Consider the following 12,590-nt stretch of genomic DNA (forward strand, 5'->3'; position numbering starts at 1 on the left):
TTTTCGTCTATCTTAAATCTTGCATAATATTGCACCAGCCCCGGACATTACTGTCACTTAGGATGTGCAACATTGTACCAAAAATTAACCACCGATGCCATATTAAAACAGCTGCAGGGTTCGATTTAGCTACAGCCGGAAGAAAATGTTATGCTATGGGAAGCTGGCCAGAATTGCAGCATAGCTATGCTGTAAATGAGGAGGAGAAGAAAGGAATTGAGGTCAAGCTGCCAAAAAAAAAAAAAAAAATGGAAATAGGAGCCAGGGCGAGTAATTCATATGGTCAGTGACAATTCAAAAGGACTCAGATCCGTGAAGTGCACGCCTGGGTGAACAGATGCGAGATGGTGGTGATGGGGGTCTCATCAGACTAGTAATTAGAGATACAAATGAAGGTAGAAAGAGAACACCTACAAATGAGATTCACCGTAGCGATTCGTCTTTCGGACTCACTATATTGATTGTGGAACGTATGGCTAGAAAAACTAGGAATGCTTGAAATCAATTTTGAGAAGTACTTCCCGATGTTCAAGGAGCGGTAGCAAAACAGGGCTGTTAAAAATGCAAGCCTGTCTCAAACACCCCGGAACTCAAGCCGTCCTCTGAGAATGACCGGTCACGAGATACAAACGGTTGTCATTTTGAAGGTAAACTGTTGGAGGGTTCTGTTGGTACACCTTTGTAGCAAACACCAAGGTGGCAACATTTTCCTTTCCATGGAATCGTGGGCTTGTGAGATTCTCATTAACAGTGGGGCCATCTGTCTCCTTGCTATTTATTTGACTCATTCAGTCACAGGTGGGTAGGAAGGCCCGGATAGGCTTGATTCTCATTCAATTCTGACGCCAGCTCTGGGAAACAGAAAGGGTCTGACAGCTGTCGCAATGCTGGGGTTCTCTTTCCTCTGTGGGAGCCAGAAGGAGGTTTCTCCATGTGACTTGCTACTAACAGAGTGAGCGGACAGAAATTTCCTCACCCCGGAAGTTGGCAGCCTGCAATTGTTCTGGTTGTCTTACCCACTTGGTAGGAGCAGACGGGAACTATAGTGGCCATGGAATTAGGCATCTTCTCCCTTGCTAGAGTGATAGGAGGATGGTTGACCAAAATAGCTCAGCCAATCCTGACCTTTCCCTGTAATTTATGCCTGCCTTCTTGGTTCAGATGTGAGGATGCTTACTCGTGCAACAAATCACAAGGACACACATTCAGATCTCCTAAGCTTTTCCAAACCTCCGGTGGAAACAAATACTACTACCGAGGTATAACTTCATGTTCCCTTTTCATGGGTTGATCAATAAATATGCTTTTGTTTATTTCAGCATTCAAATTTAGAAGTGCTATTTAAGACATATGTATCTAATGATTTGCTATGTAACACAGGATTTTCGGTAGGTATGCTCCTTCACCTCTCTGTAGCTTACTCATTCATTTGAAACAGGGTTTCTCACCAAACCTGAGTCTAGGCTAGCAACTAGCAAGCCTTAGGACTCTTCCTGTCTCTGATTCCCACATCCCCATTCCACAGCTCTGAAGTTCCAGGCTCCAGTGCAGCTATGCCTTTTTATTCTTATTGTTGGGAAATGGGACCCAGACCCATAAACTTACGCTTGCATGGTAAACACTCTTACCCACTAAGCCATCCCTCTACCTCTGTCACATTTAGTTGATGAAATACAGACAATCAGTGGCTACTGAGGCAGGAGAAAAATCTGTCTTCTCCACATAGAGATTCCTGGTGAATCCTAAATCAGTAGACATAAGAACAACACTAAATGAACACCCACCCCCCCCCCGTGTAAAACAATAATAGAAGAAGAGGTCATGAATCCAGGGAGGAGAGGAGGCGTTAGTAATGATGTAAATACAGTGTCTTCCTGTATAAAATTCTCAACAGTAAATTACATCAGTAAGGAGAAAGACATGGAAGGAGAAGTGGGGGGAGTGTTGGGTCTTCCTGGGGAGAGAAAGTTGTGGTGCCTGTGCTCAAGAGATGTATTATTGACATTCATAAAATAGTCCAAGAATAATAATACTCTACTGAAAAATCTCTTGGTAAATACATGTTTGCAATTCAATCTCTCATGAAGCTGAAGAATTTGATGGTAGTTTTAATGCCACACTGAGCGTCACAGGAAAGAGCTTATTATAGTGTCGATGTACACCCGTGTTATGCAGAATCATGAGTCTGCTACACAGTCTTGGTTATCCCATGATGCTTCTGTTTTGGGATTCCTGAACGTTTTGCTCTATACATGTCAGTTTTCTTAAACATATGTTGGCTTCAGAAATTCTAAGCAAGAATATTTTATGAACTGTTCAGTATACTAGACATCAAGGAAGTTATAGTATGTGACTTATCTCATTTAAAAAAAAGGAGTACAGGATTTATAGACAGTAACTCTCTAGAGGACAGAAAAAGAACAACACTTATTTAGTATTGGCTATGGGAATATTGATGTCTTCATCAGTTGACAAGTCCTTCTTCTTTTTTTTTTTTTCCCCTGTGAGCTCTGAGGTAGGGCCATACTTGGAGTGTTTAAAGTTTGATTTCTACACACAGACCCTGGGTCATCCAGGACCCTAAGCAAACACCACCATTTGAAATTCTCAATGTGTCTTAAGGCAATGCAACCACCAGCTGCCCTTCAATTCTCTCGGAAGCCTGTGGGCACAGAGGCCAGACAGAATTTCACTCGAATCTCCCAGGACTTCCCAACAACAGAAACTTCAGTTTTGAACCAGCCACCAAATGACAAACTCATCCACATAATTATTTTAGGGGGTAGTCATCTTCGAAACAAAACAAATACAGCTACGATTCTGCTTAGATGCCGCTGACTCCTTCCAGAGCATGTCAGTCACCTCCTTGAGATTGAAGGGGCACTTTTTAATGAGATGAGGGGTGAGGAAAGGACAACTAGCAGAGAGGGAATGGACCCATAGGGTAGGGAGCTAATGAAAAGTTGAACTAGAGAAGTAAATCTGAATCAAGTTGAATCAGATCAAAGAGGGCCAAAAATGACAGACGGGCTTGGCCGTTTTTCTTTGGGGAATATTTATGTGTGTGTGTGTGTGTGTGTGTGTGTGTGTGTGTGCGTGTAATTGAGATATGGTGTCATTACAAAAATGTCATGTCAAATATTCTATAGAAAACTGTGATAAAGTGAATTCTAAAAATGGTGAAGAAAATCCAAAGGCTTCCAGAGCTCAGGGATATTACGTTTTTTTCTCTACTGAGATACATCCCTTTTCCATTCTGCCTTACAAGGTTCTCTGCTTGAGATCGCAGCTGAAATACTGCCTTGCCAAGTCCCTTACCTTCATCTCCAAAGTTGGTAGCTATATTTCATTTTTATACTCCCCCAAAAAGTGTTATTTACTTTGCAGCATTACACACACACACACACACAGACACACACACACACACACACACATATGTTTAATTTACTATTCATAAAGTTAAAAAGGTCTTTTGACTGGAAAATGTTTACCACAACAGTTAACTGGTAAGTTTCCAACATATTTTTCACACACCAACTGACATCTTTATTGTGTTTAAAACATTTTTTTGAAACATAGGAAAATCAGAAGGATTGAATAGATAGTAAAGATTTAAATTAAGCATAATTCAGGCTTATTTATTTATTTATTTATTTAATGTATGTGAGTATGTTGTAGCTGTCTTCAGACACACCAGAAGAAGGCATCGGATGCCCATTACAGATGGTTATGAGCAACCATGTGGTTGCTGGGAATTGAACTCAGGACCTCTGGAAGAGCAGTCTTAAGCACTGAGCCATCTCTCCAGCCCAGTTCAGGTTTTAAATGGCTAAAATATGTTAAGCAAATATCGGTCTATCATTTGTAATTTTAGAAGAGATGAGTTTTATGTATTTTACTTAGTAGACATTGATAAGGATTTACCGTAGAAGGCAAAATGTATTTGTCTACTTAGAGATAATGAGTCGACTACTTATAAAGGAAACGAGAACAGAGAAGACTCAGATTTAGCATACTCTGTCCATCATACAGGCAGGGTAAACTTGGCTACAAGATATTCCTGTAGATGAACCACCATTAATCATGAGAAATATATGTATGCCATGGAGCCAAGTGTTTCTTACTTGACAGGCTCAGAGTCACAGAACTGGGAATAAAGTCTGCAACAGATTGTAGTTTAATTCGTGATTCCTCCATAGAATACAGCCAAATATTCACCAAGATTTTCCAGAAATCACCATGTCATTTGAGACCTGTCCACTACCCTTTCCCTTCCTGTCATTCATGTAAGGAATGGCTTCCTTGATCTCACTGTCTCCCTGCCTCTGCTTTCCGAAGGCTGGGATTATAGGACCATGCCAATAAGCGTGGTTCCACCCATAGGCATTGAGTGAGAAGCCAGTCTTACTCAATATGCTACATTTTCAAATCACCTTATTAAAAGGACAACGTGAAAGTGAAAAGTGCATATTAAGTGCTGTAGATCATGGGAGACAATGGTACTAATATATACTGATGGGAATTCAGAAAAAGGAGTCTTTCACACACCAACACTGAACCATCACTGCCAATCTAAAGGTTTACCCAGGAGAAATCAAAGTATATATCAAAAAAGGACCTATGGATGGATGTTAATGCAGCTTTATTCCCAGACATCAAAAACAAGAGGCAGTTTAGGTATCTGCCAATGAGTTGATGAACAAACAAGGATCTTGGAGATGAACATGCAATGGGGTATTGCTCTGAGTTAATGGAAAGAATGACAGCTGTGTATATCCCCATTTTCTTACACAACCATGGAATCTCCAGAGCAGGCTATCACAAACGCTGAATCAAGAGTGGAGTTAGAATTGTGTCAAAGAGAAGCACCCAAATGAAGATCCCATTTGTACCAAACTCAAAAAGATTAAACCTGTGGTCATCTAGTGGTCAACTGACATGGCAGTAAGGAGAAGCCTCAGAGGGACACAGTTCAGCTTTCTTGATGAGAGATATTTTCTATGACTTGATTTACATCATGGCTACCCTGGTGGACACCTTTGTAACAACCTACTAAACATGTGGGTGTGGTGGTATAGTCACTCAGAAGGCGGAGGCAGGAGGCTTAGCAGTTCAAGCTTGTCCTTGGCTACATGGCAATATAGTGAGTTCGTGGCCAGTCTAGGCTCCAGGAGAACTTGTCTCTTAAGATCAAACCATAGGAGCAAGCACACACAAAACTACAGACAGCAACGATTTCCCCTCCATTAAACCAAACATTTCAAGTCTTCACATTTTGTTTTGATGAAAAGTATACCTCAATAAGTCTGATTAAAAAGAAATGTGTAGGTAAGCATTATGAGTCTAACAGTTATTTTAAAATGTATAATTTATATAAGGCAACTTTTGCATTATGATACAGATTATATGTTTCTTGTGATAAATGCCAATAAGGCAAGTTTAAAGAAAACTTAAAAGGCTCCCATGTATAATTGCTTGGTCATTGAAAATTTAGTTATCGTGAAATTAATGCTTCCATTATTTAAATTAAATTAAATTAAAAATAGTTTTGAAACTATCTCAAGGCTTTCTTGCCACCTGTTTATACAAATTACTAAAAATTCACTAGTATATTTATGTTAGCAGTATATTAAAAGAAGAGAGAATATAGAGAATATCAAAGAAACTTTTTCCTACTAGTTATCAGTTATATGTATATATAACTAAACATTATATATCATCTGTATTCAGTATCATTTCATCACTTTGTCTATCAGAGCTCTAGCTTGAATTCACTTGAATGACTGGGGAATATGCAATTATTTTGAATAATAAAAAAAGAACCACTGCTATCCCTCAAATCTTTATATAAACATTTACACCCTCATTTTACATATGACTAAAAGAGACCATTGCTTAGTTATTTTTTAATGCTGACGGTTCTAAAATCTCTTTATTTCTTTCTACTGTCTTTTTATTTCATGCCTTTGTGCATGAGTGTGTGTGTGTTCATGGATGGACGGATGCCCTTGAGCATCATTGGATATTGTTCTTTAGCCACTTCCCCTATCCCCATATTTTTGTCTCTTAGTCATAGAACTCTCCAAGGAGGATGGGTCGGCTTGCTGCTGAGCCCAGGGGGGTGTGCTTGTCTCTACTTTCCCCTCTTCCAGATTACAAGGACATGTTACCATGCTCAAACACTTACCTGACTCACCTACCATCCTACTCAGAATGAACATTCTTAAATTAACAAACCATAATGCAAGAAAAGTACACATTATAAGAGAAACCGAAAAGATGCGAAATCACGAGGAACGGAGAAAGACATAAGTCTGTGTTCTGCCAAGTGCTACTGGGAACCACAGTAAACCGAGCCTATGTCTTCAAACCCGAGACTGTATGCCAGAAGGCCAAGCTTAGAAAGTCAATGGCATGTATCAACAAGATGATGTCAAAACCATTAAAGAGCGCAAGTTCACAAGTCGTAGGGTCAAGCGGAGGAAAATAATTGTATTTACTTCCAAGTTTCTAAACCAAATGCTGGCTGGATAAAATAGGCGACAGTACATTGCAGGGTTTTTAAAACAAAAGCACATGTTCTGACCTTGAAGATTCGTGGGCCTGGGGCCCACGAATGAGAAATACTGGAAGGAGTAAAATACCTGGTGCAAACGCACGGGGAGAGATGACAGAGCCCCCTGTAATAGAAATAAATCATGCTGACAATGCGCTTTTCACTGGATGTGGACCAAAGCCTGTGCTTAGCCTCGTTGAGAGTGGTTTACAGCCTTCCCTGTTTGTACCTACACAGCCATGGTCACGACGGGCCAGCTACTGAGACTTTTAGTTAAGAAGCATTCTAGTCTGTGCCTTACCAACAGTAATCTTCAAGCAGAAGGGAGAAATCCGGTCTTGGTTTACTGACTGACTCTTAGAAGTAAACTGGTTGGAGCAATCCACTCATGCTTGGGACGTCATGTGGAATTTCTACCTTGTAACTACTGAATAAGTAGCTATTATAACTGACCCCTGTTCCCTTTCTTCATAGTTGTGATCCAATGTAGTGAAAGAAAGTTTAATGAAGAGACCATTGCAATCTTAGCATACTGAACAGACAGGCAGACAGACAGACAGACAAACAAACCTTTCATTTGTTTGAGAGAATTTGACTTCTTACCTTTATAGTCTTGAGAGGAAAAAAGGAAGAGGAGGAGGAAGAAGAGGGAGAGGAGGAGGAAAAGGGAGAGGAAGAGGGGGGCAGGAGGAGGGGGAGGAAGAAGTCAAGGAGGACCAGGTACTCGGGCAATGGTTCTGTTGGTAAAGTGCCTGCTGGGGCCACCGTTAAGGCTTGGGTGTCCAGATGCCATGTAAAAGCTTAGTATGTCATTACATATCCATAGTGTTAGTGTTGATTAAGGGGAAGTGGAGCCAAGAGGATCCTGGGATATCTCTGGCTAGCCAGCCTAGCCTATAAGTGAGTTCTGGATTCAGTGAGATATGGGGGCACAAGAGATAAGGGGTAAGGTGATAGTAAAAGACTTGTGAAATCGACCTCTGGCTTCCACACACGTGTATACACACACACACGCACACACACACACACACACACACACACATAAACAGAAAGGAATGCATGCTTACAGTAGGAGGCCAGTTTCTCTTCAGGTAGAATTCAAATATCACATGAACTCTCTTTTGTTATTTTTGGGGGGGATTTGCTTAGAGGCCAGGAAGGGAAAAAAGACTGACTTTCTAATACTGACCTGATGCTTGGTAAAAGTAGACATTCAGAAGCAGATCTGGTTGTACTTAGTAGGTATTCAGGTCACTGTTTGTAAGCTTCCACAGTGGGTGCATGCAATGTTTCAGACAGTGTTAGGATTTTCTGTGAAATAATTAGGTGGTAAAACTTACTTTGTTCTTGTTTTTGTCTTGTTTTGCTTATGGTAGTTGTTTTAGATTTGCTTGTTTAGACTTTCCATGGGATAGAAGAATGAACATTTTATTTCTGGGTATCAGTTTGCTCACAGCACTCAAGTATTACATCATGACACATGTCTCGGAAGGAAAGAATAATTTTTAAATATCTGCACCCCCTCAGAGAAAGTGTGACTCATGTTCCGCAAGTACATAGCTATCTTCCTAAGTGCCGGTGTTGGAAAATGAAGAGGAAATTCTCACAGCGTAAGGAGAGGCTGAGAGTTTTACTTAGGACTGGCAGAGTGTACACTCTCACAGATGCCGAATGTAATAGCTACTTGACCCATAGAACCCTGCTGTGGTTTATGTCTTTCAAAGTACATGTGTGTGTGTGTGTGTGTGTGTGTGTGTGTGTGTGTGTGTGTATGTATGAGCGTGTCTGTGTGTGTGTCTGTGTGTGTGGAGAATATTTTGAGGTAGGTTGCTATTGATACTCCCATATTCAAACCATCCATGTTTCAATAAGGTGTTTCTTCAGGTTTTTTTGTTTTTGTTTGTTTTTTGTATTTTTCAAGACAGGGTTTCTCTTGTGTAGCCCTGGCTGTCCTGGAACTCACTTTGTAGACCAGGGCTGGCCCCGAACTCAGAAATCCGCCTGCCTCTAAGGTGTTTCTTCAGTATTCCTACACTACCATGATGTTGTTCACGCTGTGGAAATATGGAGGTCCATATTCCTCTGGTGTAATGAGACCTATGAATGTTGTATTCATCACATTTCTTACTTGAACACAGTGGTTCCTAACCTCCTGATGCTGTGACCCTTCAACACTGCTCCTCATGTAGTGGTGACCCCCAGCCATAAAATTATTTTGTTGCTATTTCATAAGCATGTGAATTGTAATATAAATATATGATATGCAGGATATCTGATATGCTACCCCTGTGCAAGGGTCTTTCGACCCCAAAGGGGTAGTGACCCATAGTTTTGAGAGCCACTGTTCTAACATGAGACAAACAGCTGTGTTTTTTGTGGTATCTGGAAGCATTGAAATTATAGTAGAACCTATAGCTGGTAGCACTCTTACTTGAAGGCGGTTGGAATGGTTCTCCAGGGTCCTGAAAAAACCGCTAATACGTCTTAGGGGTTTTATTGGGAAGCTTCTCTAGAAACAGATGGGTTCGTTCAGCCTCGGTGGTCGTGAGACAAAGAGCTGCCCCTGAGTGGCAGCAGGAGACTCAGGGTGCAGGCTTCCTTGTCTCCAGGATCGTCTTGCCCTTTTATGTAAGAAGCCGGAAACATTCAGCAGCTATCAAACATCTTCTTGCCAAATGCCGTTTCTAAATGTCTGATGCTGTAGCCTCAGTCAGGCAGCAGCTTTCTCCCCTCAAGAACCTATTAGCTAGTTTGCATGAAACGGCACATTTTTAGGAGGGCATTCTGAATCTTAACCAGGAGTTCATATGTTTAGAACATGTTATACCTGGCATTCCTTAATGATAGTTTGTGTTAGATTAAATTAATAATTCTCATGTATAAAGATATATATATATATATTATTTTCTCACAGCACATTTATCTTTATGGATTTCTCTGGAATGTTCTTCATGTTTCATTATTAGTATAGTCAGTGAAAAGTTTTTAATGTGTTAAAAAAAATGACAAATTCCTACATTTCCCCCCAAAGATGTTCCTATTCTCTTCCTATGCTTCTGAGGTAGAAGGAGGGGTGATTCGAAGGATATAAAAGGAGAGACTCCTAAAACTAAATTACATATTCTGTGTGTGGTAGCACAGATGTAGGGAAGCCAGCGCCGAGATCCTTCCTGCTTTTCTCTTATCTAGTTCTACACACGTGGTGAATGACTGATCATCTCAAACACATGGGCTTCACGCTGGTGTTAGTGTGTGGGGAAGGAAAGGGCCTTTTTTTTTTTTTTTTTACCTCTGTTTGTTGATTGTGGTTCCCACTTTATCCCACCTTGAAACTTGTGTCTTTTCCTTTAGAACTGTACCAATGAAACCTCTCAACAGTTGGCCATTGTTTCAGGATTTTCCCTGTCCAATTACATTAATGCAGAGGAGGCCTGTGATTGGACAGGGAAACAGGAGGCGGAGCTAAGAGTGGGGGTGGACAGGGAACATCAGAGAGTAGGAGTAGAAGGAAGATAGCTGCGGATGTGAACCCGGGTGGTGTTTACCAGCCACAAGTAGTTGTGGTATCGTAAGGTTAGATTAATCGGGATAAAGCTTTTATCATTATCAATTGGTCCTTTAATTATTGTGTTGGCATCTTGTAAATTGTGATATTATTGATATATAAATCTGATTGGTTAAGTAAGCTTTTAAGAGTCTTGTTTTTACCGGGTTACTGGATATTATGATATGCAACCGTGAGATTGGCGGTTCCGTTTAGTTACTGGAACGTGAGATCGCTGACTACATGGGTTTATGGCTGAGGAAGAACTAGCAGTGCCAGGGACAAGCAAAGAAGAGCTGGGAACACAGAGACTGGGTGCAGCAGGGACTAGCTGGAGAGAGTTGAAGGGTGAGGGTGAGGGTTGGGCAGGAACACAGGAGCCTGGTCCAGTCCTGCGGAAAGTTAGCCATTCGACTTTTTTTTTTTTTTTTTTAATATTTCCTGAAACAGGCCATGAGAACACAACCCTCTGTCACTCAGGTGCCCAATTACTACTCCTCCTTTGCATAAAACATCACGATCTTCATTACAAAATAAACCCCGCTTTGGATAGTTGGATGAACTCACTTGTGTGTTTATATTTTACTCCTTCAGATAAAAGAGTCTTTAAGGATTAGCTACACTCTACTGAAACTATACCTGTATAAAAGATTAATTCACTAGACAATGATGATGGTGGTGATGATGATGATGATGATGTGTGTGTGTGTGTGTGTGTGCATGCACGTGTGTGTGTCTACATGTGCATGTGTGTGCTACCAAAGACTGAAGATAGGCTATTCGCAGAAACAATGCTAGGCAAGCACTCTAGTGCTGAGCTACACCCCAAGCCATAACTGATTATTTCAGATACTGGTTTCTCCCTAAACTCTGAGGAGAAATAGAAAATTTTTATATAGTTTATAAACAGTATCTTATTTTTTTCTGCGATAAGTGCAAAGGGCACTATTGTTAACATTATCGAAGTCAAAGCCCAGATACTTCCCACAGTGCCTCTGCAAGATAGGACTGTTATTATTATAGTTTTACAAGGGAAGAGACTAGGACAGTGGGCATTTAATTTTTCAAAGTAAAAGAGACAAAGGACTCAGGCCCTGAATTCTGATTACAATGCTGTACAACACTTTCAGGCGACGGAGCTAGTGAATCCCAACCACTCCACTGAGTCGATGCAATGCTTGCAGAGTGGCTTTGAGTTTTGCAGCCGGTCAGGGAGGATCCAGCCCTTGCAAAATGTTTGGTGATATGAGGCACGCTTGCTGATATTGTCATCTGCATGTGACACAAACGGGTCTGAAAGCCGGAAGTAGTGCCCTCTTTCTCTGTATCAAGCATATTTTGAAACTCGAGGAACCTTCAGTAGAACAGGAAGGTCAGACAGAGAAGGTGGAAAGAAGGGAGTTCATGTTGAGAAGAGATTTCCTAAATTTGCCTTACGGGGGACAACCAGCAGCCCCTTTTCTCTATGCAGCCTGTTAGACATCTTAGGAACTTGTCTTGCAATTTAGGAATAACTTAATTTGTTTTTATTAATTTATTTGTTGTTGTTATTATTATATTGTATTATTTATTATTATATTATTCATCATTTACTTATTTTCCAAATACAACCCAGAAGAGACTAATTCCTAAATCCAGGGATGGTCAGCCTCAGCTCAAGACTCCCTGGTCTAAAGCAAGACAAATGGCCGGACCAACGACTCCCAAAGCAGTAAATGGTCGAGCATCAATAAGACCTTTTAAGGAGATGTCTGTCTGTCTTTCTGTCTCATCAAGACTGGCACACTGCTAGCGGGAATAAAAAAAAAAACGATCCCAGGCACCATGGAAGTCAGTCTTGAGGTTTCTAAGAAATAGACCAAGTGGGGAAAACATACCCTAAACTAGCTGTAGACTTCCCACGACGACGACACTCAGCTGTCTCCAACACTCCCAGATATTTTCCCATGAGATTCCAAGCCAGCACGTCAAAGAAATACCTGCACAGCCGTGCTCACCCCAGCACTGTTCACAGTAAACCTGTTAAACCTATTTCCAAAGAACGTTTTTTTACAGCCATCGAGGTTTGCTTCTGGGTCCATAAACCCCATTCTGCTTTACAGTCTCTTCATACTCTTACGTTTTCTCCTTTCTCCTCACCCCTCTTACACCTGCAACCGCTGGGTGAGTTTGGGGGAGATCGGGGAACTCAGCGATGATGAGGGAAGACCATTTGGCAGCCCTAGGGCTCCGAGGATCTCTTCATAGCCTCATGGAACGTAGAAGTCTAACGGCAAAAGTCCCTGAGAGCCGGGTCTACTTTAGAGTGCGCCTGTTCCTGAATGAGCACATTCCTGATTCCCAGTTCCCCAGTCATCCCTAACTCAGGAGTGTCCACAGTGCCACCAGCTGATAAGCATTGTTAGCTGTTTCCTGCTGTCTTCCAGGACAGCAATTCTGGCCCATTTTGCAAAACGAAACCTCAAGTATGAGAGAAACACTGTGTATTGG

The 12,590-nt window shown here is 41.2% G+C and overlaps 2 protein-coding genes and 1 long non-coding RNA gene across 15 annotated transcripts in view; 1 reads left to right on the forward strand and 2 right to left on the reverse strand.

Annotated features, from left to right (window-relative positions):
• LOC116074731 overlaps positions 1–10,495 on the reverse strand; it is a 69,421-nt gene extending 58,926 nt beyond the window's left edge. Inside the window, exons 1-2 of the long non-coding RNA XR_004112257.1 lie at positions 9,846–10,495; positions 7,746–7,867 (exon numbers count right to left, since the gene is read on the reverse strand). This is a non-coding gene — a long non-coding RNA (uncharacterized LOC116074731). The remainder of the gene's footprint in view (positions 1–7,745; positions 7,868–9,845) is intronic.
• Ctnna3 (catenin alpha 3) overlaps positions 1–12,590 on the forward strand; it is a 1,512,724-nt gene that overhangs the window by 587,027 nt on the left and 913,107 nt on the right. The window lies entirely within an intron of this gene.
• The window catches only part of Lrrtm3 (leucine rich repeat transmembrane neuronal 3), a 162,522-nt gene that overhangs the window by 112,998 nt on the left and 36,934 nt on the right, over positions 1–12,590 (reverse strand). The gene's annotated exons all lie outside the window — the stretch shown is intronic.

This window comes from Mastomys coucha, unplaced genomic scaffold (assembly GCF_008632895.1).
Source record: "Mastomys coucha isolate ucsf_1 unplaced genomic scaffold, UCSF_Mcou_1 pScaffold3, whole genome shotgun sequence".
Classification (NCBI taxonomy): Eukaryota; Metazoa; Chordata; class Mammalia; order Rodentia; family Muridae; genus Mastomys; species Mastomys coucha.